Source organism: Pseudophryne corroboree, chromosome 10 (assembly GCF_028390025.1).
Source record: "Pseudophryne corroboree isolate aPseCor3 chromosome 10, aPseCor3.hap2, whole genome shotgun sequence".
Taxonomy (NCBI): Eukaryota; Metazoa; Chordata; class Amphibia; order Anura; family Myobatrachidae; genus Pseudophryne; species Pseudophryne corroboree.
Genome location: NC_086453.1, coordinates 57,747,487 through 57,775,486, shown reverse-complemented (window position 1 = coordinate 57,775,486; position 28,000 = coordinate 57,747,487). Strand labels below are relative to the sequence as shown.

Sequence of the window (28,000 nt, the reverse complement as noted above, 5' to 3'; positions counted from 1 at the left end):
TCACACAGACAACACACCAGGCCAGTGGTTCTCAAACTGTGTGCCGTGGCACCCTGGGGTGCCTTTAGACACTTGCAGGGAGGCCTTAGATTGGTGGTCTAGGACCAATTGAAATTGTTTATGGTCAATGTAATAGACAAAATAGTGCTGGTGGCCTCCAACCATAACCTATGTGGACAAACAGAAGCAAATCCTGTCTCTCACCACAAAACTGAACCTAACATATAAACACAATTTACGAAATGTAATATTTCTTAGAAACATTTGGCCTAGGGGTGTCGTGAAAAAAATACTGATACTCTAGGGCACCATGATTTAAAAAGGTTTGTTATCCACTGCACTAGGCAATGCTTTTCTTTGCTCTGGCAATCAGTGGGAGTCCTCACAGGGAATACATAGAAACTAGTGTTCACTCTAGCTTCCTTTTGCGGGGCGCTGCGCCCTGCCCCTTTTCTGAGTGTCTGAAACGCGCCCTGCCAGTTTGTGCCCGCCCTGCTAATTAGTAAAGGACTGCCGCGCCGCGCCGTGCTGTCACTCCTCCCCGCCGCATCTGTCACTCCTCTCCGCCGCGCTATCACTCCTCCCTGCCGCATCTGTCACTCCTCTCCGCCGCGCTATCACTCCTCCCTGCCGCATCTGTCACTCCTCTCCGCCGCACTATCACTCCTCCCTGCCTCATCTGTCACTCCTCCCCGCCGCATCTGTCACTCCTCTCCGCCGCGCTGTCACTCCTCCCCGTCACATGTCACTCCTCTCCACCACGCTGCCACTCCTCCCCGCCGCGCTGTCACTCCTCCCGCCGCTGCTTCAGGCTTGTTGCGCTCACAGCTCTCTGCAATACTGTAGGCTGCTGGTGAGATGAGGAGGGCTGGGTTTGCCTCTCCCGCCGAGGCAAACCCAGCCCTCCTCTGTGTACATGACCCTATATAAGAGGACGCCGGGTAGGATCAGTGTGGCGCCCATTTTCATCCAGTTCCGCGATGTGTGAGGGGGGACACCAGTGCGATCACTCCTGCAGCATCAGCCCCCAGTAAGTTGTATTGACACACAAACATCATATAAGACTAGTGCTGCCACACTAAGCTATTTATCCTACTATATATAGGTCGCCTGGTGCCCCTTTAGTTTTAATCTGGCAGCACTCAACTAATCTTATTGTGACACATTACCTATGAATTACAAATTAATGTGTAAGAGATCTAAGTCCTAACAAACTGCTGGTTTCTTCTACTGGAGACAATGGTGACTGTTTATTTTATTTTTTCCTAATGGCCATACAGTTTTTGGCAATGTATCTGTAGCTGCAGAAAACATTATGATAGCATTGGGAAATCATACACCCTTTATACAATCTAATAACTGATGTAACCTATTAGGCTTCAGATGTGAGAGGATATCCCCTGCTTGTTTACCCTGGAGAGCTCCCAGTTTCTAAACGGCCCTGATATATTCTGAAGTGTCTCAATAGAGTTTATATAGTTTAATGAACTATATAAACCCTATTGAGACACTTAATAAATAAACTGGCAGCACATGAATGTTATATAAACCATTCTGGGACACCTTCGCTTCAATCTGACAGCACATTTAACTTAATATGTGCTGTCAGATTGAAGCGAAGGTGTCCCAGGATGGTTTATAAGATACAATGTGCTGCCAGTTTAATACACCTGCATACATATTACAGTATGTACATCATTTTGCCCTTCTAAATTAAAATGTGCCCTCCCGAATCAAAAATGTGCCCTCCCCAAGGTCAGCACCCTGCCCTAAAAAATTCCTAGAGTGAACACTATAGAAACTGCAAGTCTTTTATTGGCTGATAGGATCACCTAATGGAGGAGCAATCCAACTGGAGGAATGCAGTCAGCTGACAAACTCCCAGATCGTGATGTCAGAGCATCAGGTTCTCAGACAGGGTCAACATGAATCCTGACCTGTAGAACAGTTGGCAGAGGTAAGTCACACAATAATGTTCCACAGTGTGACAGTAATATTCCTTATGATAGTTTTTTTGTTTTTTTTAACTTGGAGAAACCTGTGATATAGGCACAGATTTGGGTCACTTTCTAAATCCTTTATAACTGGCTACTGATCTTTTTTATGACAAGGCCTTTAAAAAAAAAAAAAAAATTCAGTGGACTTTTCCAGTTTGGTAACAGAAAAAGGCAGCTCCTGTCTTCTGTGGGTCGAATGTGATGCCATCATCTCAGCTGACGCCATGGTGTGAGTTGTTTATCAGCGCGTCCCAGCACTCCTTGGCGGCCTGGTGTGGTGACGCTCCTCGTCCTTGAGAAGACCATGCTGGATTGGCAGTCCACAGACGAATTCAATGATTTCTTGTTCATAGGGTATATAAGCCTTGTTAGTGTCATTCAGATGTACCATACTGTGTATACACATACTTGCACTTAGTAGCACGCATTGCGCAATACTAATCACTGCCATGGCTCAGGGATGATGTGCTTGGTAGGAAACTTATGATGCTCCAATTATGCTGTAGAACAGATGATGGGAGTCTACAAACAAACCATCTTCAAGAAAAACACCTGAAAAGTAAAAGACAGATATTAGAGGATAATAACACATACACACACACACACACACACACACACACACACACACACACACACACACACACACACACACACACACACACACACACACACACACACACACACACACACACACACACACACACACGACCCAATCCAGTACCTCACCTAGCATCCTATGGGATCCTAGTCCAGCTCTGTATGGAGGGTATCATGCCACTTTCATTGCTAGAGTGTAATCAGGGATGTGGCTTCTCAAATTGATGTCCCCCTTCCCCAATCATACCAATGCCTTTATATGGAGTGAAAAATATAAGCAGAATATACACAATATGGCAATAGTAGGAACTAAAATAATAGGATTTTAATTACCTACTGGTAAATCCTTTTCTCGTAGTGCGTAGAGGATGCTGGGGTCCACATTAGTACCATGGGATATAGACGGATCCACTAGGAGCCACTGATCTTTAAGAGTTTGAAAGTGTGGGCTGGCTCCTCCCTCTATGCCCCTCCTACCAGACTCAGTCTAGAAACTGTGCCCGAGGAGACGGACATACTTCGAGAGAAGGATTTTACATAGATAGAGGCGAGATTTACACCAGCTCACACATATAAGGCAAACCAAGCTAACCAGCTTGAAACATCAGCAACAGCTGAACAATATTACTTAACCAAGTAACAAAACAGTACTTATCCAAGAACTAAGCAGTACTGAACTAAGTAACCACTGCAGGATCACGAAGCGCTGGGCGGGCGCCCAGCATCCTCTATGGACTACGAGGATTTACTGGTAGGTAATTAACATCCTATTTTCTCTTACGTCCTAGAGGATGCTAAGGTCCACATTAGTACCATGTGGATGTACCAAAGCTCCCAGAATGGGGGGGGGGGGGGGGGGGAGCGCGGAGGCTCCTGCAGTACTGATTGACCAAACTCCAGGTCCTCAGCGGCCAAAGTATCGAACTTGTAGAACTTTGCAAACGTGTTCAACCCAGACCAAGTAGCCACTCGGCAAAGCTGTAAAGCCAAGACACCCCAGGCAGCCACCCAGGAAGGACCCACCATACGAGTAGAGTGACCCTTAACAGACGTAGGACGCGGCAATCCTGCTGTAGCATACGCATGCTGGATAGTGAACCTGATCCAGCGAGAGATCGTCTGCTTAGAAGCAGGACACCCAAGTTTCTTGGGATCATACAGGACAAACAGAGAGTCTGATTTTCTGTAACGAGCAGTCCTCTTCACATAGATTTTCAGAGACCTTACAACATACAAGGACTTTGATGAAATTAAGGAGTCAGTAGCAACTGGCCCCACAATAGGTTGGTTGATATGAAATACCGACACAAACTTCGGAAGGAACTGCTGACGTGTCCGGAGCTCAGCTCTATCCTCATGGAAGATCAAGTAGGGGCTCTTACAAAGAAAATACAAACTGATTTGCAATAGCGCCAACTAGTTCCAGTGCAGCTCTGGTGATCAATAGGACCCTTCACCGGTCTATGAATGTATACAGTAGACAAAAAATGGTTCACCAATAGCACAAGAAACAAATGTTCAAAAATAGAGAAAAAAAAACAGAAAATATTCCATACATGAAAATATAGATAGATCACAACATGAGATTCTTCTCTTTAGAGTCCTTTTAAAATCCCAGAAGGAACACGGCTGATAATTCACTTACAGTCTCTTATTACCGAAGAATTTTCTTCTTTTCCATAACAAGCATACAATTGTTAGAACTTAAGATGCTAAGACCAGATGATGAACGGTCAGACAGACACTTCACTTTTCAGTATCTCAAAAAGAGAAAAGAACATAGGGGGTAATTCCAAGTTGATCGCAGCAGGAATTTTGTTAGCAATTGGGCAAAACCACTGCAGGGGAGGCAGATATAACATATGCAGAGAGAGTTAGATTTGGGTGGGGTGTGTTCAATCTGCAATCTAATTTGCAGTGTAAAAATAAAGCAGCCAGTATTTATCCTGCACAGAAATAAATAACCCACCCAAATCTAACTCTTTCTGCACATGTTATATCTGCCTCCCCTGCAGTGCACATGGGCCCTCATTCCGAGTTGTTCGCTCGCAAGCGGATTTTAGCAGATTTGCTCATGCTAAGCCGCCGCCTACTGGGAGTGAATCTTAGCATCTTAAAATTGCGAACGATGTATTCGCAATATTGCGATTACACACCTCGTAGCAGTTTCTGAGTAGCTCGAGACTTACTCGGCATCTGCGATCAGTTCAGTGCTTGTCGTTCCTGGTTTGACGTCACAAACACACCCAGCGTTCGCCCAGACACTCCTCCGTTTCTCCGGCCACTCCTGCGTTTTTTTCCGGAAACTGTAGCGTTTTTTCCCACACGCCCATAAAACGGCCTGTTTCCATCCAGTAACACCCATTTCCTGTCAATCACATTACGATTGCCAGAACGATGAAGAAGCCGTGAGTAAAATTCCTAACTACACAGCAAATTTACTTGGCGCAGTCGCAGTGCGGACATTGCGCATGCGCATTAAGCGGAAAATCGCTGCGATGCGAAGATTTTTACCGAGCGAACAACTCGGAATGAGGGCCATGGTTTTGCCCAATTGCTATCAAAAATCCTGCTGCGATCAACTTGGAATTACCCCCATAGTGCAATGCAGCCGGATAAAATAAAAAATACAAATGTATTGCAGATGCCTCTGATGAAGGACTTCTGTCCGAAAAGCTTTAGGCGTGGTGACTCAAGGACGATCCCTGGTTGATGTTGATGCCCGCTTGGTAGTTCAGTTTTTCCGGAGCTCTGATCTGCAGTCCCATATGAGATCTGGGAGAGTAACTTCACTTCTGCCTGCGATGATGTCCTACCCACTCTAGTGGTTATACATGCTTTTTATCATCTATTTCTCTGACGTCCTAGTGGATGCTGGGAACTCCGTAAGGACCATGGGGAATAGCGGCTCCGCAGGAGACTGGGCACAAAAGTAAAAGCTTTAGGACTACCTGGTGTGCACTGGCTCCTCCCCCTATGACCCTCCTCCAAGCCTCAGTTAGATTTTTGTGCCCGAACGAGAAGGGTGCATACTAGGTGGCTCTCCTGAGCTGCTTAGAGTAAAAGTTTAAATTAGGTTTTTTATTTTCAGTGAGTCCTGCTGGCAACAGGCTCACTGCACCGAGGGACTAAGTGGAGAAGAAGCGAACTCACCTGCGTGCAGAGTGGATTGGGCTTCTTAGGCTACTGGACATTAGCTCCAGAGGGACGATCACAGGCCCAGCCATGGATGGGTCCCAGAGCCGCGCCGCCGGCCCCCTTACAGAGCCAGAAGACAGAAGAGATCCGGGAAATCGGCGGCAGAAGACGTCCTGTCTTCAATAAGGTAGCGCACAGCACCGCAGCTGTGCGCTATTGCTCTCAGCACACTTCACACTCCGGTCACTGAGGGTGCAGGGCGCTGGGGGGGCGCGCCCTGAGACGCAATAAAAACACCTTAGATGGCTAAAAATACATCACATATAGCTCCTGGGCTATATGGATGCATTTAACCCCTGCCAGTTTTTCCTTAAAAAAAGCGGGAGAAAGGCCGCCGAGAAGGGGGCGGAGCCTATCTCCTCAGCACACAAGCGCCATTTTCCCTCACAGCTCCGTTGGAGGGAAGCTCCCTGGCTCTCCCCTGCAGTCCTGCACTACAGAAACAGGGTAAAACAAGAGAGGGGGGGCACTAATTTGGCAGATTAATAAATACAGCAGCTATATAAGGGAAAAACACTTATATAAGGTTATCCCTGTATATATATAGCGCTCTGGTGTGTGCTGGCAAACTCTCCCTCTGTCTCCCCAAAGGGCTAGTGGGGTCCTGTCCGCTATCAGAGCATTCCCTGTGTGTGTGCTGTGTGTCGGTACGTTGTGTCGACATGTATGAGGAGGAAAATGGTATGGAGGCGGAGCAATTGCCTGTAATAGTGATGTCACCCCCTAGGGAGTCGACACCTGACTGGATGGTCTTTTGGAAGGAATTACGTGATAGCGTCAGCACTTTACAAAAGACTGTTGACGACATGAGACAGCCGGAAAAACAGTTAATACCTGTCCAGGCGTCTCAAACACCGTCAGGGGCTCTAAAGCGCCCGTTACCTCAGATGGTCGACACAGACCCAGACACGGACACTGACTCCAGTGTCGACGGTGAGGAAACAAACGTACTGCAATAAATTTGTATTTTTTATTTTATCCGGCTGTATTGCACTATGTTCTTTTCTCTTTTTGAGATACTGAAACGTGAAGTGTCTGATTGACCGTTCATCATCTGGTCTTAGCATCTTAAATCCTAACAATTGTACGCTTGTTATGGAAAAGAAGGAAACTTCGGTAATAAGAGACTGTAAGTGAATTATCAGCCATGTTCCTTCTAGGATTTTGAAAGGAATCTAAGGGCCGAAACACACGAGGCGGCTGGCGCTGCCCGGCAAACACCCGGCCGGCTTTAAACCGCTGCCGTGATGTAAAGACACATGCAGCGCAATGTGTCCTTACACACGGCACGGTCCCGGCCCGGCTGCCGGGTTGCAGACGGGTCTCACCACTGGAAGGTCCGGCTGCCGGGCGGGCGCCTGGCCGTCTTTGCAGCCAGTAAACCGTGTGTGTGAAGGGGAGCTTTCACACACAACGTTTTTTTCCCAACCCGTGTCTAATACTGCGCATGCGCACAGCATCACACACGGCTCAAAGCCGTCCTGTGTGACAGACTCTGCCGATTTCTCCCGGATGGCAAAAAGCCGGACAAAGTTTGTCCGGCTTTTTGCCATCTGGGAAAAACCGGAGTGTGTGTTACAGCCCTAAAGAGAAGAAACTCATGTTGTGATCTGTCTATATTTTCATGTAAGGAATATTTTATTTTTCTCTATTTTTGAACATTTGTTTCTTGCGCTATTGGTGAACTTTTTTTTTATCTACAGGAACTCTTACAAGACAAAGCCCCCAACTCCGACACACGTCTAGCAGAAGCTAAGGCCAACAAATTGACAGCCTTCCACCAGAGAAATTTTACCTCAACCGCCGGTAGAGGTTCGAACCGATCCGAGTGGAGGAACTGTAACACCACGTTAAGATCCTAGGGCGCCGTAGGCGGCACAAAGGGAGTCTGGATGTGCAGAACCCCTTTGAGAAAAGTCTGAACCTCAGGGAGGGAAGCCAACTGTTTCTGGAAGAAAATGGATAGGGCCGAAATCTGGACCTTCACGGATCCCAACCGCAGGCCCATATCCACACCTGCTTGCAGGAAGAGGAGAAACCATCCCAGTTGAAACTCCACCATAGGAAACTTCTTGGACTCGCACCAAGATACATATTTTTTCCAAATACGATGGTAATGTTTAGACATTACTCCTGTCCTAGCCTGTATCAGGGTAGGAATAACCTTGTTCGGAATGCCCTTCCGAGCTAATATCTGGCATTCCACCTCCATGCTGTCAAACGTAGCCGCGGTAAGTCTTGATAAGCGAATGGCCCCTGCTGCAGCAGGTCCTCCCGAAGAGGAGGAGGCCTCGGCTCTTCTAGCAGTAGATCCAGAAGATCCGCGTACCAAGGCTTTCTTGGCCAGTCCAGAGCAATGAGGATTGCCTGAACTCTTTTTCTCCATATGAGTTTTTAGAACTCTTGGAATGAGTGGAAGTAGGGGAAACACGTACACCGACTGGAACACCCACGGAGTCACTAGGGCGTCCACCGCCACGGCTTGTGGGTCCCTCGACCTGGAACAATACCGCCGAAGCTTCTTGTTGAGACGAGAGGCCATTATGTCCATTTGAGGTACACCCCAAAGATCTGTTACCTCCTTGAACACCTCCGGATGGAGTCCCCACTCTCCTGGATGGAGATCGTGTCTGCTGAAGAAGTCCGCTTCCCAGTTGTCTACTCCTGGAATGAAGATTGCTGACAGCGCCAACGCGTGTTTTTTCTGCCCAGAGGATGGTTCTCATTACCTCTGACGTTGCAGCTCTGCTCTTCGTTCTGCCCTGTCAGTTTATGTAAGCCACCGTCGTTACATTGTCTGACTGCACTTGAATGGCTCGATCTCGCAGAAGATGGGCCACTTGGAGAAGACCGTTGTAGACGGCTCTTAATTCCAGAATGTTTATTGGAAGGCTGGATTCCGGGCTTGACCACCTTCCTTGAAAGGTTTCCCCCTGAGTGACTGCGCCCCAGCCCCGGAGACTTACATCCGTGGTTAGAAGGATCCAGTCCTGAATCCTGAACCTGCGGCCCTCCAGCAGGTGAGGTAGTTGCAGCCACCAGAGGAGTGAAATCCTGGCTTTCGGCGACAGACGTATTCTCTGGTGCATGTGTAGATGAGATCCCGACCACTTGTCCAGGAGATCCATTTGGAAGGCCTGAGCATGAAACCTTCCGTACTGTAGAGCCTCGTAAGAGGCCACCATCTTCCCCAGAAGGCGAATGCACTGATGAACTGATACCCGGGCTGGCTTCAGGACGTCCCGGACCATTGTTTGAATCACCAACGCTTTTTCCTCCAGCAGAAACACCCTCTGCACTTCCGTGTCGAGGATCATTTGTGATTTTGGAAGGTTCAGGATCCAACCGTGTTCCCTGAGAAGATGAGTCGTGAGAACAATGGACAGCAACAACGTCTCCCTGGATGATGCCTTTATCAGCAGATCGTCCAGATATGGGATTATGTTCACCCCCTTTCTGCAGAGGAGAACCATCATCTCTGCCATCACCTTGGTGAGCACCCTCGGTGCTGTAGAGAGGCCGAATGGCAGTGCCTGAAATTGATAGTGACTGTCTAACAGTGCAAATCTGAGATAAGCCTTTTGAGACAGCCAAATCGGAATGTGGAGGTACGCATCCTTGATATCCAGGGAAACCAGAAACTCTCCCTCCTCCAGACCTGAAATCACTGCTCTGAAAGACTCCATTTTGAATTTTAACACCCTCAGGGAAGGATTCAATGATTTCAAGTTCAAAATTGGTCTGACCGAACCATCCGGTTTCGGTACCACAAAAAGGTTTGAATAATAACCCTTGTTTTGCATATGAGGTGGAACTGGAACAATGACCTGTGACTTTTCCAATTTTAGGAAGGCTTCCTGTAGGATAGCCCTGTCTGTCAGCAAAGCTGGCAAGCCTGATTTGAAGAATCGGTGAGGCAGGAGTTCTTGAAACTCCAGTCTGTACCCCTGGGACACAATATCCTGTACCCAGGGATCCAGGCCGGACGACATCCAGGCGTGTCTGAAACGTCTGAGTCTCGCACCCACCAGCCCGTCCTCTAGGCTTTGCGGTCCACCGTCATGCTGAGGATTTTGAGGAACCAGAATCAGGTCCCTGGTCCTGGGAGCCTGCGGGTGCAGGCGTTTTGGATTTTGCACGACCACCTCTGAAGAAAGTGGTAGGAGGCTTGGACTTTTTTGTTTTAGCGGTCCGAAAGGACTGCGGCACAGCTAAAGAAAATGGATTCTTCGTAGAAGGTGTAGCAGAGGGAAGGAAAGGTGACTTACCCGCGGTTGCCGTGGAAATCCACGCATCCAACGCTTCCCCAAATAGAGCCTGACCTGTGTAGGGTAGGTTCTCCACCATATCCTGGATTCCGCATCTGCAGACCATTGGCATAGCCAGAGTCCCCTGTGGGCTGAGACCGACATGGAAGATATCCGTGCAGTCAGCGTACCCATGTCCTTCATGGATTCCACTATGAACCCTGCAGAAAACAATTCAATGTCACTTCTGTATCCAAATCCTCTAGTAATATGCCTGACCCCTTTACTATGGCTTTATAAATTCATGCACAAGCAATAGTGGGCCTTAACGCCACTCCTGAAGCAGTGTAAATGGATTTGAGCGTAGTGTCAATCTTATGATCAGCCGGTACTTTTAACGAGGTTAATCCAGGGACAGGTAAAACCACCTTTTTAGACAGTCTGGAAACAGAAGCGTCAACAATGGGTGGGTTTTCCCAATTTTTCCTATCTTCCTCAGGGAAGGGAAAAGCAACCAGAACCCTTTTTGGGATCTGGAATTTTTTCTCCGGGTTTTTCCAAGATTTTTCAAATATAGTGTTTAATTCCTTAGACGCAGGGAAGGTTAGCGAGGCTTTCTTATTGTCAGTGAATTAAGCCTCCTCAACCTGCTCAGGTGTTGTATCATTAATGTTTAACACATCTCTAATGGCCTCAATCATGAGTTGCACCCCCTTAGCAAGGGATGCCGACCCCCTCAGCACATCCCCATCACCGTCTGCAGTATCAGAATCTGTATCCGTGTCATCTTGCATAATTTGGGCAAGTGCACGTTTCTGGGGGAACATGCTAGGGGGATTTTACAGGAATAGGAACAGAACCTGACCAAACTGCCATAAACTCCTTCAACACCTGAGTTTCAGTCTCAGTATTAGCTACACTAGTAGAGTCTGAGAGATTATCCCTTCAATAGAAGTTAACCACTCAGGTTCAACAATAGGGATCTGAGATAAAGCGTTACAATCCTGTGTAATTGGAATGGATACTTCCTGAGAGGAAACCTCTTCTGCAGCATATGACACAGAGTCCCTAGATATGGCTATGTGAGATAATAAACACCCACACACACACACACAGGGAAATGTCCGACACAGTTTCCCCCCAAGCATGCCACAGAGAGACACAGAGATTGGAGCCAACCCCCAGGGCCGTCTTTTCGTATGGGCTCAATGGGCACTTGCCCAAGGGCCCCAGGAGTATAAGGGCCCTAGGCTGATATCTGAGGGTCCCCTCTTTCCAGGGGTACCAGATTTTTTAAAATCGGGCCAGGGGAACCAGAGATATCCGACTTCAAAGCAGTGGTCCCCATCCAAGCCTGTTAATTGCTCTTCCCAGACAGATATCTCGGATTCTGTTTGACTTATAGTTTTTCTGAAGGTATACTCCAAAAGCTGGGACTCTCCCTTTTTGGTGAACACTGGCAGCTTGTCTCTACTATGCCCATAACCAGAGATATCAGCCTTCCAGCAGCTGGTCCCTGCTCCAGCTCCACATGCCTGGTATGCAGTTTTATATGGTCATTGGTGGATTGCTCTGGCTTCTGAACTCTGATCCCCAAGTCCCCAGAACCTCCTGAAAGGTGGAACTCTCTAGTGTTTTTATCCCATCAAAGCTAAGAAATCTATTTCCAGGAACTGGAGATATCTGCAGTCAAGCAAGCTGCCCTCCCACCGGAAAATGGTGAATATTAAGCCCACTCCACTATCTGCCCCTCCCCTGCGTATTAAAAACCCCCTACAACCCTGGAAGTCATGTACCAGGGCCCCTTCATTCAGCCCAATGCCCCCTTATACAGTTTAGTGTTCCCTCCGCCGCATCTGTTCAGTAAAGGATTAATTAGCAGAAATTACTGCTCCAGGTCCTACATGCTGTGCTGAAGATAGAACACCCCCTACCGCCCACGGGACATCAAAGCTGCCGCTGATAGCACCCCCAGCCCATACCGCTGGAGGATAGGTAGGGGCCCCAGTGCATTGTTGTGCCCAGGGGCCCACACTGCTGTTAAGACGGCCCTGCCAACCCCCCCCCCCCCCCCCCCCCCAAGTATGCCACAGAGAGAGACAGAGATTGGAGCCAACCCACACACTTTTTGAGGTAGAACTATAAAACTATGAGCACTATCTGTGTACCTTAATAGACTACACAGACTTTACACAGCCTCTTCCCCCCCCCCCCCCCTTTCTACATCCCCCTGTTACCGCACAGGATAGCTGGAGTTGCTTGGAGGGATGCCTCTCCCTGTCAGTGTCTGTGTACAGGAACTTCAGGCAGGAAAATGGCGCTGAATGCTACTGGGTCCGCTCTGAGGAGAAGCTCTGCTCCCCCTCCCCCCCCCCCGAACATGGCGCTGCTTCCTGCTCTTCATTATATTATACTGGCCTGAGGATTTCTGCTGGTAGCGATCCGGGGACCCTGACAGGCTTGCTGACCAGTGTAGGGCATAGGCGCTGGCTCAGGGCGCCCCTCACAGTGCCACACTATGTACCGCTGAGCCCTACCTTGTTGCCGCCATCTTCACACCGGCTTAAAGCTTGCAGGGGGGCTGGTGACTCACTCGCCACCAAAGTCTTCTGGCTCTGTAAGGGGGTGGCGGCACGCTACGGAAGCGAGCGGTCGCCTGGGTCGGCTACTGATCAGCACCCTCAGGAGCTCAGTGTCCTGTCAGCGGAGATAGTGGCTCGGACCCCTCAGGGCGGCCACTACTCCCCCCTTTAGTCCCACGAAGCAGGGAGGGTGTTGCCAGCAGCCTCCCTGTGCCTAAACTAACTCTTAGAAAAAAATAAAACTAAAGAAGCTCTAGGAGCTCGCCTAGCTGTGACCGGCTCCTCCGGGCACATTTTCTAAACTGAGTCTGGTAGGAGGGGCATAGAGGGAGGAGCCAGCCCACACTCTCAAATTCTTAAAGTGCCAGTGGCTCCTAGTGGACCCGTCTATACCCCATGGTACTAATGTGGACCCCAGCATCCTCTAGGACGTAAGAGAAAATATTTTATAATAGCAAGCAGGATAATCTATAATTAATATGGGATGGAAGGGCAACTTTATTCCATTTGTTAGTAATCTAAGCATTAATGAATAGAATCACCCATTCGCTCACAAAACAGTAATAACAGTATTTATTATAGTAAATGTAAAATTGGGAACCGCAACTTTTTTCAAATAAGTGAATGCTAACTCTTTTACTAATGTCCAGTACACATCTGCACAAAGAACCACTTTAGTTTCTAGAGGCAGTATTACAATCTATAATTTGAGAAAATTAGTAAATGTGTCCTCTTCATGTGGGCTATCCAGGCGCTATGCACCTGCGCCAATCATTGCAAAGTACCGATTTTTGGTCATTTGCGCATGCGCAGGACCCGTTCTGTGGGAGGAGTAGAAGAGAAACAGACAGCTGGGTAGAGAAATCGGAAGGGGGCGGGCCCCCTCGGAATGCTTACTCTTCTTTGCAGCACAGCAGCCAACAGGTGGCTGGTCCTGTAGGAGGAGGGACCAACCACTGATTCAGAGCATCAGACTCCAGCAGCAGCAGCACCCCCTCCCCTGTGAGATTCTAGATGCTAGTCACACTGGGATTAGCAGTCCACCAGAGTCCGAATGAATACGGGACGGGTTACTCCACGCGCTCCAACCTTAATCCCCGTCCTTGGTTAAATTACTAAACGGGAGTTTGTAAAAAATGCCATTTCCTGGTGTCTTTAAGCCCAAAATGTAAAAGAACAATGCTTTTCATAGCTTAATAGTAATACACCCCATGTTTTGCTATGTAATTGCCACTTACATTTTGGCCTTAAACATGCAGGAAGTAGCGGTTTTCACAAGCTGCTCCTTAGTACATAAACCTCTGTGACACCAACTGTCAAACACGGAGGAGGAAGCATGATATCCTGGGACTCTATTGCTGGATCCTGAGTCAGGGACTTGCACAGAGTGACTGGCAACTATGTCTAGTTGGTCAAGGATTAATTCTACAGCAAGATACTGCCCCACAATATATCTCCGGGCTATGTCAGAACTACCTCTGAGGAATAGTCCAAGGTCATGGAATGGCCATCACAGGGCCTGATTCGTAGATAGATGCTACTGCATAACTGCTGCGTCTTTGTGTGCAGTAGCTGTGCAATAATATGCTAATCCCAAAGGAGGAGTCTTGTTTAAATAGACACCTCCTGCAGGCTTTTGTAATCCGCTGCTGCATCCAAAGCCGTAGCATCAGATCACTGTGCATGATCATCAGTCATCTACTGGGCTCTGAAACCACTCTGCAGAGGCCAGTAAATCTACGTCGGAAAATGTACCACTGGCCTGGGCACGCCTACAATATGGGGCCGACACACCCACATTTTGTAAAACCCTTCCTGTCACCACCCCCACACAGCTTACTGCGACCGTTGCTTTGCGTACATCTCTGAATTAGCTCCTTACAGTAAGCGCTGTTGCAAGACCAATGCAGCACATGCGCAGTGACGACAAATTGCTCCACTGCATACAAACTCAACTTTGCTTCCACCTCTTTATCAGTCACATGTACTATTTAATAGTATATGTGAAACAATTATTCACCCCTCTGCTAATAGTTCAGTACTTATAGCTTTACCGTGGCTGTTGTATTATACGGCGTTGCAGACTCGCATTACTTGATACGTTCATTTGGACTGTGGCAGGAAGAATTTCTATGTCACCTATAAAGGGTAAATATTAGATTCTATATCTAATTTTTAATTGTCCTCAATTACATTCTCTATAGTAAATGCTATTTGAATTTATTAATAGTTGTCATGAAACCATTCTGTGCTGTGCATAAGTCACGTCATCGTTAGACTGTGTACAAAAAGGGTAATGCGACTGTAGCATTTATTACAACACTTCAAGCCCCATCTCTACGTTATATCGGGTGGTCTTCAGTTTGCCGGCTGTCAGGATCCCGGCGCAAAGTATACCGCAGCGCAGCGGGCTCGCAAGGTGCTCATTTGCGCTCGCCCAGCTGTCGGTATGCCGGCGGTCAGGATTCCAGCGCCAGTATGCTGACCACCGGGAGCCCGGCCGCCGGCATACCCTACTACACCCCGTTATATCTGCGGGGCGTAAGCAAGGTGAGACAGGAAAAGACTGGACAGCTTTGCAATAGCAACTGGAAAGTCCAAAGAATGCTCTGGACGGCTCTCTAAGATACGGCACCCTGCAAAACAAATACTGGCACCAGGGGTAGGAGGTACCACTCACCATTAGTTTACGCTCACACTTGTTACTCCTAGGGTACACTAATACACATGCTAATGATTTATAGCTGGACGAACCATAAGATGCACTGACACATGTAAAGCCTCCATGTCTATGATTTAAATGTACAGTATTTAATTTATTACCAGTTACTTAGATAGCGCACACATATTCCGCAGCACGTTACAGAGAATATTTTGCCATTCTCATCAGTCCCTGCCCCAGTGGAGCTTACAATCTATATTCCCTATCACATGCACACACAGACACATTCACTAGGGTTATTTTTAATTTTTTTGGAGCCAATTAACCTACCAGTATATTTTTGGATTGTGGGAGGACACCGGAGTCACCAGAGGAAACCCACGCAAGTACGGGGAGAATATACAAACGCCACACAGGGCCACGTGGGAATCGAATCCATGACCTCAGTGCTATGAGGCAGTAATGCTAACCATTACACCATCCGTGCTGCCCTTTTTGTGAACTTCTATGAACTTCTATGATGTGTACTGTTAAGAGAAGTTTAGTAGTTTTGATTTCGTAATCTGAAGCATGAGGATGCCGTTGATAAACATGATATAATATGTTGCTAATTTAATATTTGGATTAAAATGCCATTTCATTTAGAGAAAACATATTTGGCATGCTAGGTCATACATACAGAATTCCAATACAGCTAAGTTCTACTAACACTACACCAGGTGGCGCCAGAACGTCAAAATTCAAACATGAATTCTTGTGCTAAACTGTTCACTGGCAAACTGATAGAGGCAGCTGGGCAGTGACACTGTAGTTGGACATACACAGTATGTACCGCAGGCACGCAGTGGAACTGCAGAATAATGTAAAGCTATATAGACATAGATATATAGTAAACCCAAAACATATTTGTAATGTGTCACAAAAACTGCTCCGCAGTCATTCATCCATAGCCCTAACTGTGTGGGGTTTGTATAGTCTCCCCGTGCTTGCGTGGGGGTTTCCTCTGGGTACTCCGGTTTCGTCCCACAATCCAAAAATATACTGGTAGGTCATTTGGCTCCCAACAAAAAAAAATCATGTGTTTAGGGCAGACTAGATGGGCCAAGTGTTTCTTATCTGCTGTCAAAATTCTATGAATCTTCCTTTTCCTAGCTGGTTTATGAAGAAGACCATTTATAAGTAGCTTATTGAATGCTGTCATATTAAACTAAGGCATAATTATTATAGTCGGTGACTTAGAATATGAGACAGAAGTTCTCAAAATTATGGCAGTGTGAATCTGCCAGTTATTTCATTGGTAAATAGGGATGTCCAAAATGCTCTATAATGCTTTTCGGAGATAATCTGACTCATTCTGAAATCAAATAAATACATAATAAGTGATCCATTTTTATCATCGGGTTTATATTATTTATATTTAATACCCCTTTCAGACCACTATTGGCGGGTCACACAATTGTTTTTGGAAGAACACTGACAAGGCCGAAATCTGGACATTGATTGATCCCAATCGGAGGCCTGCTTCCACACCAGCCTGTGGAAAATGGAGGAAACGTCCTAAGTGAAACTCTTCCGTAGGAGCCTTCTTGGATTCACATCAAGACACATATTTTCTCCAAATACGGTGGTAATGTTTCAACGTTACCCCTTTCCTGGCCTAAGAGTGGGGATGACTTCCTTGGGAATACCCTTCCTGGCTAGGATCCGGCGCTCAACAGCCATGCCGTCAAACGTAGCAGCGGTAAGTCTTGGTACACGTATGGCCCCTGCTGCAGCAGGTCCTCGCGAAGAGGAAGAAGCAGAGGATCTTCTATGAGCAACTCTTGAAGATCTGGGTACCAAGTCCTCCTTGGCCAGTCTGGGGCAATGAAGATTGCTCGAACCCTTGTTTTTCTTATGATCCTGAGTACCTTTGGGATCAGCGGAAGTGGAGGGAAGACATATACTGACGGGAAAACCCACTGGATCACTAGTGCATCCACTGCTACTGCTTGAGGGTCTCTCGACCTGGAACAGTATCTCTGAAGCTTCTTGTTGAGGCAAGATGCCATCATGTCTACTTGAGGAACTCCCCAAAGACTTGTCACCTCTGCGAAGACTTCTTGGTGGAGGCCCCACTCTACTGGATGGAGATCATGTCTGCTGAGGAAGTCTGCTTCCCAGTTGTCTACTCCCGGGAATGAATATTGCCGACAGAGCTCGTAGATGTTTTTCTGCCCAGGGGTGGATTTTTTGTCGCCTCTGCCATTGCTGCTCTGCTTTTCGTTCCGCCCTGCCTGTTTATCTACGCGACTGCTGTTACACTGTCTGCCTGGATCTGCACGGGACGGTCTTGAAGAAGATCTACCGCTTGTTGAAGGCCGTTGTAAATGGCTCTCAGCTCCAGCACATTTATGTGAAGGCAGGCTTCCTGGCGTGACCAATGTCCTTGGAAGTTTTCTCCCTGAGTGACAGCTCCTCAGCCTCGGAGACTTGCATCCGTGGTTACCAATTTTCTGGCTTGACCATCTTCCCTGGAAGATTTCCCCCTGTGTGACTGCTCCCCAGCCTCGGAGACTCGCACCCGTGGTCACTAGGATCCAGTCCTGAATCCCGAACCTGCATCCCTCTAGTAGGTGAGAGCTGTGCAACCACCACAGGAGCGAAATCCTGTTTTTTGACAACAGGATTATCTTTCGGTGCATGTGCAGGTGTGACCCCGACCACTTGTCCAACAGGTCCCACTGGAATACTCTGGCATGGAACCTGCCAAACTGTATGGCCTCGTAGGCCGCCACCATCTTCCCCAACAACCGAATGCACTGATGGATCGACACACAGGATGGTTTCAGTATCTGTTTTACCATTTTCTGTATTTCCAGAGCCTTTTCCACCGGAAGAAATACTCTCTGAACTTCCGTGTCCAGAATCATCCCGAGGAAAGACAACCTTGTCGTTGGTTCCAACTGTGACTTTGGATAATTTATGATCCACCCGTGTTGTTGGAGTATCGACAGAGAGAGTGGATCTCGCCTTTATCAGGAGATCGTCCAGATAAGGAATTATATTGACTCCTTTCTGACGGAGGAGGATCATCATCTCCGCCATCACCTTGGTGAATACCCTCGGCGCTGTGGAGAGGCCAAAAGGTAACGTCTGGAATTGGTAATGGCAATCCTGAACCGCGAATCTCAGGTACGCCTGGTGAGGGGGGTAAATGGGAACATGCAGGTAAGCATCCTTTATGTCCACCGACATCAAGTAGTCCCCCTCCTCCAGACTGGAAATCACCGCCCGAAGTGATTCCATCTTGAACTTGAACTTTTTCAGGTAGCAATTCAGATCTTTTAGGTTTAGGATCGGTCTGACCGAGCCGTCCGGCTTCGGAACAACAAAGAGGCTTGAATAGAAATCCCATCCTTCTTGTGACAACGTTACCTGGTCCTGACATAATTTTTGGCGGAGAAACTGGCAAGGTCAATTTGAAAAATCGGCATGGGGGAACGTCTTGAAACTCCTGCTTGTATCCCTGGGATACTATGTGCAACACCCAGGGATCCAGACCAGACGGAATCCAACCTTGGCTGAACAGTTTGAGACATGCCCCCACCCTCCCACAAGGGAGTTCCAGCGTCATGATGAGGATTTGGCAGGGGTAGGGGTAGACTTCTGCTCTTGGGAACCAGGAGCCGCTGTAGACTTCTTTCCCCTTCCCCTCTCCCTACCTGTAAAGAAGGGGGAACCTCTCGTCTTTCTGTATTTATTGGGCCGAAAGGACTGCATGTGCGGGTGATAGGTCTTTTTTGCCGGTGCAGGCGCAGAGGGCAAAAATGTCGACTTACCTGCGGTAGCCGTTGAGACTAACGCATCCAGGCCATTGCCAAATAAGGCCTCACCTTTATATGGGAGAGCCTCCATGTTTCTTTTGGAATCTGCATCCGCGTTCCACTGGCGAATCCACAACGCCCGCCTAGCCGACACTGCCATGGTAGCGGCTTGTGAACTCAAGAGTCCAATATCCTTCATTGCTTCCAGCATGTAGGCGGCAGCGTCCTTGATATTCCCTAACTTAAGGAGTATCTCATCTTTATCAATTGTGTCAATTTCTGATGACACGCTTTCTGACCATTTTTCAATAGCGCGACTCACCCACGCGCAGGCAATTGTGGGACTGAGCAGCGTACCATTGGCAACATAAATGGATTTCAATGTCGTTTCCATTTTACGGTCTGCCGGCTCTTTAAGTGAAGCCGTGCCAGGTGCAGGGAGAATTACCTTCTTTGTCGACCTGGAAAGTGCACTGTCTAACACAGGGGGTGATTCCCATTTTTTTCTGTCCTCAGCCAGGAAAGAGTAAGCCATCTGAATCCTTTTGGGAATACGAAATTTCTTATCAGGATTCACCCACATCCCATCAAAGAGAACATTTAGTTCGTGTGAAGTAGGGAACGTGACTTTGGATTTCTTTTCCTTATAAAAATAAGCCTTTTCCTGAGGTACTGGAGTGGTTTCTGTAACCTCCAACACGTCCCTTATAGCCACAATCATATATTGTATACTTTTCGCCAATTTATGATCTATCTCTCTGCGCTCCCGCCAGCCGCGTCGGACCTCAGCCGTCACTTACTTGATAGAAGTTCATTATTCTCATACTCACCTGTCTTCTGACTTCTGGCTCTGCGAGGGGGGTGACGGGGTGCTGTGGGAGTGAGCATCTAGACACGGCTAGCGTTCAGTTCCCTTCAGGAGCTAATGGTGTCCTGTCAGCCAGAAGCAGAGCCATGAAACTCTTTAGGAAGTTGGTTCTGCTTCTGCCCCCTCAGTCCCATGAAGCAGGGAGTCTGTTGCCAGCAGATCTCCCTGAAAATAAAAAACCTAACAAGTCTTTTCTGAGAAACTCAGTAGAGCTCCTCAGAGTGTATCCAGTCTGCCTGGGCACATTTCTAAAACTGAGGTCTGGAGGAGGGGCATAGGGGGAGGAGCCAGTTCACACCCATTGAAAAGTCTTAAGAGTGCCCATGGCTCCTGCGGAACCGCCTATACCCGATGGTCTTGATGTGGTCCCCAGCATCCTCTAGGACGTATGAGAAATTAATTTATTCCATTTTGGAATAAGGCTGTAACATAACAAAATGTGGAAAAAGTGAGGCGCTGTGAATACTTTCCGGATGCACTGTACCCACCACACACACACTAGGGTTGACTTTTTGTCGGGAGTACATTAACATACCAGCCTAGAGAATGCAGCAGCTTAGGGATCAGTAATCGCTGTGTATCACAATTTGTGTTTTAGGCATCTGAGTAATACATTTTGCATTGTGGATGGCAAAAATAGGATTTTAATACCTACATTTCGAGGAAAAGGATTTATTTTACTAAGGTGAGATACATACCAGCTCACACCTCAAACACGCTGTACAACAAGGCATTTAACATAACGCAAGTCAACAGCGTGAACAACGTCAGCAATAGGCTGACTAAAAACGTAACACAACGTGTTGAAACGTAACAAAAAACTGCAGATACAGTACGCACCGGGACGGGCGCCCAGCATCCTCTACGGACTAAGAGAAAAGGATTTACCGGTAGGTATTAAAATCCTATTTTCTCATACGTCCTAGAGGATGCTGGGGTCACATCAAGAACCATGGGGTTATACCAAAGCTCTGGAACGGGCGGGAGAGTGCGGATGACTCTGCAGCACTGATTGACCAAACATGAGGTCCTCATCAGCCAGGGTATCAAACTTGTAGAACTTCGCAAAGGTGTTTGAACCTGACCAAGTGGCCGCTCGGCAAAGTTGTAATGCCGAGACCCCCCGGGCAGCCGCCCAGGACGAGCCCACCTTTCTGGTAGAATGGACCTTCACCGATTTCGGTAACGGCAATCCAGCCGTAGAATGAGCATGCTGAATCGTATGACAGATCCAGCGCGCAATAGTCTACTTGGAAGCAGGAGCCCCAATCTTGTTGTGAGCATACAGGACAAACAGAGCCTCCGTTTTCCTAAACTGAGCCATTCTGGCGACATAAATTATCAAAGCTCTGACTACATCGAGAAACTTTGATTCCAGCAGCCACTGGCACCACAATAGGTTGGTTCAAGTGGAACGACGAAACCACTTTCGGCAGAAACTGCTGACGAGTCCTCAACTCTGCTCTGTCTTCATGGAAGATCAAATAAGGGCTCTTGTGAGACAAGGCCGCTAATTCAGACACCCGCCTTGCGGATGCCAAGGCCAACAGCATGACCACTTTCCAAGTGAGGAATTTCAACTCTACCTTCTGTAAAGGTTCAAACCAATGAGATTGAAGGAATTGCAACACCACGTTAAGATCCCACGGTGCCACTGGGTGCACAAAGGGAGGTTGGATGTGCAACACGCCTTTCACGAAAGTCTGAACTTCTGGAAGGGAGGCCAATTGTTTTTGGAAGAAAACCGATAAGGCTGAAATCTGTACTTTAATTGAGCCCAACTTTAGGCCCGCATCCACCCCAGCTTGTAGAAAATGGAGAAAACGTCCTAACTGAAATTGTTCCGTAGGAGCCTTCCTGGAATCACACCAAGACACGTATTTTCTCCAAATACGGTAGTAATGTTTAGACGTTACTCCTTTTCTGGCCTGTATAAGAGTGGGGATGACTTCCTTGGGAATACCCTTTCGGGCTAGGAGCCGGCGTTCAACCGCCAAGCCGTCAAACGAAGTCGCGGTAAGTCTTGGAACACGCACAGCCCCTGCTGTAACAGATCCTCCCTCAGAGGAAGAGGCCAGGGATCTTCCATGAGTAATTCCTGACGATCTGGATACCAAGCCCTCCTTGGCCAGTCTGGAACAATGAGGATCGCTTGAACCTTTGTTCGTCTTATGATCTTTATCACTTTTGGAACGAGTGGAAGCGGAGGAAACACATACACCGACTGAAACACCCACGGCGTCACTAGGGCGTCCACTGCTATTGCTTGAGGGTCTCTCAACCTGGAACAATATCTCTGAAGTTTCTTGTTGAGGCGAGACGCCATCATGTCTATTTGAGGAATTCCCTAAAGACTTGTCACTTCTGCAAAGACCTCTTGATGAAGACCCCACTCTCCTGGATGGAGATCGTGTCTGCTGAGGTAGTCTGCTTCCCAGTTGTTCACTCCTGGAATGAAGATCGCTGACAGAGCGTTTGTATGCCTTTCCGCCCAGCGGAGAACCTTTGTGGCCTCTGCCATTGCCGCTCTGCTCTTTGTTCCGCCCTGGCGGTTTATGTACGCTACTGCTGTTATGTTGTCCGACTGAATCAAGACGGGCCGATTGCGAAGAAGATGTTCCGCTTGCAGAAGGCCGTTGTAAATGGCCCTTAACTCCAGAACGTTTATGTGTAGACAAATTTCCTGGCTTGACCATCTTCCCTGGAAGATTTCCCCCTGTGTGACTGCTCCCCAGCCTCGGAGACTCGCACCCGTGGTCACTAGGATCCAGTCCTGGATCCCGAACCTGCGTTCCTCTAGGAGGTGAGAGCTGTGCAGCCATTACAGGAGTGAGATTCTGGTCTTAGAAGACAGGATTATCCTTCGGTGCATGTGCAGATGGGACCCGGACCACTTGTCCAACAGGTCCCACTGAAACACTCTGGCATGGAATCTGCCAAACTGAATGGCCTCGTAGGCTGCCACCATCTTCCCCAGCAACCGAGTGCATTGATGGATCGATACTCTTGCTGGTTTCAGAATTTGTTTGACCAGGTTCTGAATTTCCAGAGCCTTTTCCACTGGAAGAAAAATTCTCTGTAATTCTGTGTCCAGAATCATTCCCAAAAACGACAACCGTCTTGTCGGAACCAACTGTGATTTTGGCAAGTTTAGGAGCCAACCATGTTGCTGCAGAATTGTCAGGGAGAGCGTAATGTTCTGCAGTAATTGGTCCCTGGATCTCGCCTTTATCAGGAGATCGTCCAAGTACGGGATAATTGTGACTTCTTGTTTGTGCAGGAGAACCATCATTTCGGCCATTACTTTGGTGAAAACACTCGGAGCCGTGGACAGACCAAACGGCAACGTTTGAAATTGGTAATGACAATCCTGAACTGCAAACCTCAGGTAAGCCTGATGTGGAGGATAAATGGGAACATGTAAGTAGGCATCCTTTATGTCTACTGACACCATAAAATCACCCTCCTCCAGACTGGAGATCACTGCCCAGAGAGATTCCATCTTGAATTTGAATTTTCTCAGGTAGAAATTGAGGGATTTGAGGTTCAGGATTGGTCTGACTGAGCCGTCTGGCTTCGGGACCACGAACAGGCTTGAATAAAAGCCTTCTCCCTGTTGCGACGGGGGAACCCTGACAATGACTTGATTGTGACACAATTTTTGTATTGCGGCGCATACCACCTCCCTGTCCGGAAGAGAAACTGGTAAGGCCGATTTGAAAAATCGGTGAGCGGGAACGTCTTGAAACTCCAGTTTGTACCCCTGGGACACTATTTCTAAAACCCATGGGTCCAGGGCCGAACGAGCCCAGAACTGACTGAAGAGCCTGAGACGTGACCCCACCGGTGCGGACTCCCGCAGAGGAGCCCCAGCGTCATGCGGTGGATTTGGCAGAAGCCGGGGAGGACTTCTGCTCCTGGGAACCGGCCACGGCCGGTGATCGTTTACCTTTCCCTTTCCTCTAGTAGCAAGGAAGGAAGACCCTCAGCCTTTTCTGTATTTATTGGGCCGAAAGGACTGCATCTGATAGTGGTGTGCTTTCTTTTGTGGTGCAGGCACATAAGGTAAAAATGATGACTTACCCGCGGTAGCCGTAGATACCAAATCAGCGAGGCCGTCACCAAACAATACATCACCTTTATACGGTAGAGACTCCATAGCTTTCTTTGAGTCAGCATCAGCATTCCATTGATGAATCCACAATGCTCTCCTAGCTGAGACTGCCATGGCATTGGCCCGTGATCCCAAGAGGCCAAAATCCCTCGCAGCTTCCTTTAGGTAGACTGCAGCGTCCCTGATATAACCCAGTGTCAAAAGAACGCTATCCCTATCCAGGGTATCTATTTCAGATGACACGTTATCTGACCATTTTTCGATAGCACTACTCACCCACGCAGATGCAATGGCTGGTCTGAGTAGAATACCCGTGGTGACATAAATGGATTTCAATGTATTTTCCTGCCTACGATCCACAGGATCCTTTAGGGCTGCCGTGTCAGGGGACGGAAGAGCCACCTTTTTGGACAGCCGTGATAGAGCTTTGTCCATAATGGGAGGTGACTCCCATTTTTCCCTATCCCCAGAGGGAAACGTATAAGCCACTGGAATCCTTTTGGGAATATGAAACTTTTTGTCAGGATTTTCCCAAACCTTTTCACAAAGCGTGTTCAGTTCATGAGAGGGAGGAAATGTTACCTCAGGTTTCTTTCCTTTATACATACAGACCCTAGTATCGGGAACAGTAGGGTCCTCAGTGATATGTAATAATAGGATTTTGATAACCTACCGGTAAATCCTTTTCTCCTAGTCCGTAGAGGATGCTGGGGACGACATCAAGACCATGGGGTATAGACGGGATCCGCAGGAGACATGGGCACTCCAAAGACTTTTCATTGGGTGTGAACTGGCTCCTCCCTCTATGCCCCTCCTCCAGACCTCAGTTGTAAGAACTGTGCCCAGGGAGACTGACATTTCGAGGAAAGGAATTACTTAACTAGCGGTGAGATATCTACCAACTCACACCCTCAACCATGCCGCACACATGGCATTCAATTTAACACACGCCAACAGGCATGAAATAATTGCAGCAACATGATGAAACCAAGATAACACAACTTGTGTAACTGTAATAACTAAACTGCAGGTAAAGTACGCACTGGGAAGGGCGCCCAGCATCCTCTACGGACTAGGAGAAAAGGATTTATCGGTAGGTTATCAAAATCCTATTTTCTTATACGTCCTAGAGGATGCTGGGATGACATCAAGACCATGGGGTCTATACCAAAGCTCCAGTACGGGCAGGAGAGTGTGCGGATGACCCTGCAGCACCGATTGACCAAACTTTAGGTCCTCATCGGCCAAGGTGTCAAACTTGTAGAACTTAGCAAATGTGTTTGACCCTGACCAAGTAGCTGCTCGGCAAAGTTGTAATGCCGAGATCCCCCGGGCAGCCGTCCAGGATGAGCCCTCCTTCCTAGTGGAGTGGGCCTTTACCGACGTCGGTAACGGCAATCCAGCCGTAGTATGAGCTTGCTGAATCGTATTGCTAATCCAAAGTGCAATAGTCTGCTTGGAAGCTGTTAGGATCTCCTGCTCTGTGCTGCCACGTCGCCATGGCAACCGGGAGGCAAGTGTTAGCGAAGTAACCTGAGCGCAGCTGATACTCCGGTCCGGGTTTTTACTGTGTAGTGGTTACAGGCTCTGTGCACGGCAGGGAATCCGGCGCTGGTTTTGTGCTCACAGTCTGTGAGGTCTGAGTGGGGCGTGGACAGCACCTGCTATATAAACCATCCTCTCAGGCTAGGCAAATGCTGCTGAATCTTTGTTTGTTAGTCAGTTCCAGAGAGTTAGCTAGTACTGTGTGACTTTGTATTTACTTGTTGCTTACTGCGAATAGGCCTTGGGATTCGGTACTTCATTCTGCCAATTCGGACCTAGCAGTAAGACTGGAGTCAGTTGTTTGACCTGCTGGGGTTCTTTTGCTATTCTGTGAACCCAGCAGGTTTGCGGCTGTACTCTCAGACCTGCTTGCTTAATCCTCCCTCACTGTGCAGGGCGTCCAGGTGTCAGTTTAGTGGCAGTAAGCTGAACCTGTGCCCTGCAAGTGGGGGTTAGGATTGTGGATACTCTCCTTGTGTCTATATTTCTATCTCTGACCAAGGAGTTTATTCCCACACCCGTTGGTAACCCTTTGGGGTTTTCTCTGTTGCTCTTAGCAACATCATTTCAGGTGCTCCACATGTTAAATCACTACACATCGCTTCATTGTCCGCTCTATTCCATCTGAGCATTCCTGACACTAGGGAGACACCCAATTCCTGAGCCTTTAGGCTTCTCCATTCACTTTGTGTTTATTAGTTATTCCATCACCTCCTGTGTATGTTATGTTATACTGTCTGTGAGTTCGTTTGCTTCGCTTCCCTCTCTGTTCATACACCGGTATACTCCTGTTAGCACTGGTGTGCGTAACATATTCAGCAGCCCTACTCCTGTTGAAATTTTGTGGGAATATGGAGCATACCCCTCAAAATACTTTGCAACAGGTGGTCGATCAGGTGCAGGTCCTGACTCGACAATTTAATGAGATGTCCATTAAAATGAACACCCCGCAGGCCGCTAGCGGAGCTCCCGCAGCAGCAGCGGCAAGTTCAGGGGTTAAGGAGCCGAAAGTAAATCTCCCGGATCGTTTTTCTGGAGATCGCTCGCAGTTCTTTTGTTTCAAGGAGAGCTGTAAGCTATATTTCAGGCTTATGTCCCAGTCTTCTGGGTCGGAGATTCAGCGGGTGGGCATGGTGATTTCCTTGCTACAAGGAGACCCACAGGTCTGGGCATATGGGTTACAGCCTGACTGTCCGTCGCTTAAAAGTGTTGATGCTTTTTTAACGGCACTGGGCATTTTGTATGATGACCCTGACAAGATGGCTTCAGCCGAGGCTCAGATTACGGTTCTTAAGCAAGGGCGACGGCCAGCTGAGGTTTATAGTACGGAGTTTCGGAGGTTGGCTCATGATACCCAGTGGAATGACCCAGCCCTGAGAAACCAGTACCGAAGGGGCCTTTCTGACCAGATAAAGGACCAACTGGTACAATATCCCTCGCCTGATAGCTTAGATCAGCTCATGCAGTTATCCATCCGGGTGGATAGACGGCTGAGAGAGCGTAGGCTTGAAAGGGAGACCGCAGTTTCCTTTTTTCCCAAGGGAACCTCAGACTCTGAGGAATATTCCGAGGAGCCTATGCAGATTGGGGCTACCCGCCTCTCCTCGCGTGAGAAGACGCGGAGGAGACAGCAGGGTTTGTGTTTGTACTGTGGGAATAAAGGTCATGTTGTAGTATCATGCCCAGAAAAACCGGAAAACTTCAGGGTCTGAGGGTGATGGGAAATATCCTGTCAGGCCAGAAGTCAGAATTTCCTAAAAAGACTTTTCTCATTCCGGTGACTTTGGAGATCCTCGGTCAAACTGTCAAGACTGAGGCCTTTGTTGACAGTGGGGCCGATGGGGTTTCATGGACCGTCAATTCGCCCTGGAACACTCTGTTCCCTCAGTACCTTTGGCATCAGAGATTGAGATCTGTGGGTTAAACGGGGAACCATTGTCCCAGGGTAAAATTACCTCCTGCACCAGCCAAATTCCTTTGTTTATTGGAGCCACACACTCTGAAAAATTGTCTTTTTATGTGACTGTCTGTTCTTTTGCCCCATTGGTTTTGGGGTTACCCTGGTTAAGGGCCCATAACCCTCAATTTGACTGGGTCTCTGGGGAGATTCTTAGTTGGGGTAGTGATTGTTTCAGGAGGTGCTTGAGCCTTCCAGTCAGGCTCTCGCAGCTAAGTTTGCCAGGATTGCCAGGATGCTATGCAGATTTTGAGGATGTGTTCTCCAAAAAAGTTGCGGAGGTACTACCTCCCCATCGCCCCTATGACTGTGCCATTGATTTGTTGCCGGATGCTAAGCTTCCCAAGAGCAGGTTGTACTCCCTGTCACGTCCTGAGACTCAGGCTATGGCAGAGTACATTCAGGAGAACTTGGCTAAGGGATTTAT

At 48.0% G+C, this 28,000-nt stretch overlaps 1 long non-coding RNA gene across 2 annotated transcripts in view; it reads right to left on the bottom strand.

The window, feature by feature from the left end:
• Nucleotides 1-1,797: 1,797 nt before the first annotated feature.
• LOC134967006 (uncharacterized) overlaps nucleotides 1,798-28,000 on the bottom strand; it is a 63,797-nt gene continuing 37,594 nt past the window's right edge. Inside the window, exons 1-3 of one of the 2 annotated variants that reach the window (XR_010188765.1) lie at nucleotides 14,676-14,756; nucleotides 2,724-2,847; nucleotides 1,798-2,549 (exon numbers count right to left, since the gene is read on the bottom strand). This is a non-coding gene — a long non-coding RNA (uncharacterized LOC134967006). Of the gene's footprint in view, nucleotides 2,550-2,723; nucleotides 2,848-14,675; nucleotides 14,757-28,000 lie in introns of those variants that run through there. The other variant, XR_010188764.1, reaches the window with a different exon arrangement.